The sequence below is a fragment of the Arachis hypogaea genome, chromosome 10 (assembly GCF_003086295.3).
Source record: "Arachis hypogaea cultivar Tifrunner chromosome 10, arahy.Tifrunner.gnm2.J5K5, whole genome shotgun sequence".
Classification (NCBI taxonomy): Eukaryota; Viridiplantae; Streptophyta; class Magnoliopsida; order Fabales; family Fabaceae; genus Arachis; species Arachis hypogaea.
Genome location: NC_092045.1, coordinates 38020004 through 38021769, shown reverse-complemented (window position 1 = coordinate 38021769; position 1766 = coordinate 38020004). Strand labels below are relative to the sequence as shown.

The 1766-nt window shown below is 40.9% G+C and overlaps 1 non-coding gene across 1 annotated transcript; it reads right to left on the bottom strand.

Moving 5' to 3' along the window:
• Window positions 1-822: 822 nt before the first annotated feature.
• Window positions 823-930, bottom strand: LOC112718937 (small nucleolar RNA R71). Its single transcript, XR_003161263.1, has one exon. It is a non-coding gene; the product is annotated as a small nucleolar RNA R71 (small nucleolar RNA).
• Window positions 931-1766: the final 836 nt, after the last annotated feature.

Genomic DNA, 1766 nt, shown 5'->3' with positions numbered 1-1766 from the left:
TTCTTTTCCATTTCCATTTTCATTTTCGAAAATTAAGTGATGTTTTTCAAAAATGTTTTCAAATTTCCCACTTAATTTTCGAAAATCACTTCCCTCCTTCTCACATCCTTCAATTTATGGACTAACACTATCCCTTAAGGCAAAATTCGAACTCTATCTTCTTTGTTAAGTTCGAATTTTCCACTTCTGTCTTCTACTCTTCTTTTCCTCTGACACCTAAAGGAATCTCTATACTGTGACATAGAGGATTCCATATTTTCTTGTTTCCTTCTCTATCTTATGAGCAGGAGCAAGGACAAAGGCATTCTTGTTGAGGTTGATCCTGAACCTGAAAGGACCTTGAAGAGAAAGCTAAGAGAAGCCAAAGCACAACTCTCTTTAGAGCACCTGACCGAATTCTTCAAGGAAGAAGAACACATGGCAGCCGAAAACAACAACAATACCAACAATGCAAGGAAGGTGCTGGGTGACTTTACTGCACCTACTCCCGACTTCTATGGGAGAAGCATCTCTATCCCTGCCATTGGAGCAAACAACTTTGAGCTTAAGCCTCAATTAGTTTCTCTAATGCAACAGAATTGCAAGTTCCATGGACTTCCAATGGAAGATCCTCATCAGTTTTTAGCTGAGTTCTTGCAAATCTGTGACACAGTCAAGACTAATGGGGTTGACCCTGAGGTCTACAGACTGATGCTATTCCCTTTTGCTGTAAGAGACAGAGCTAGAACATGGTTGGACTCTCAACCTAAAGAAAGCCTGGACTCTTGGGAAAAGCTAGTCAATGCCTTCTTGGCAAAGTTCTTTCCACCTCAAAAATTGAGTAAGCTTAGAGTGGAAGTCCAAACCTTCAGACAGAAGGAAGGAGAATCCCTCTATGAAGCTTGGGAAAGATACAAACAATTGATCAGAAAGTGTCCCACTGATATGCTTTCTGAATGGAGCATCATAGGTATTTTCTATGATAGTCTGTCTGAACTGTCCAAGATGTCTTTGGATAGCTCTTCTGGAGGATCTCTTCATTTGAAGAAGACGCCTACTGAAGCTCAAGAACTGATTGAAATGGTTGCAAATAACCAATTCATGTACACTTCTGAAAGGAATCCTGTGAACAATGGGACTAGTCAGAAGAAAGGAGTTCTTGAGATTGACACTCTGAATGCCATATTGGCTCAGAATAAAATATTGACTCAACAAGTCAATATGATTTCTCAAAGTCTGTCTGGGATGCAAAATGCACCAAGCAGTACTAAGGAAGCTTCATCTGAGGAAGAAGCTTATGATCCTGAGAACCCTTCAATAGAAGAGGTGAATTACATGGGAGAACCCTATGGAAACACCTACAATCCTTCATGGAGAAATCATCCAAATCTTTCATGGAAGGATCAACAGAGACCTCAACAAGGTTTCAACAATAATAATGGTGGAAGAAACAGGTTTAGCAATAGCAAGCCTTTTCCATCATCTTCTCAGCAACAGACAGAGAGTTCTAAGCAGAATACCTCTGACTTAGCAACTATGGTCTCTGATCTGATCAAAACCACTCAAAGTTTCATGACTGAAACTAGGTCCTCCATCAGAAATCTGGAAGGACAAGTGGGTCAGCTGAGCAAGAAAATTACTGAACTCCCTCCAAGTACTCTTCCAAGCAATACAGAAGAAAATCCAAAAGGAGAGTGCAAAGCCATTAACATGGCCGAATTCTGGGAGGAAGAAGAGGCAGTGAACGCCACTGAGGAAGACCTCACTGAACGTCCACTGACCTCCAA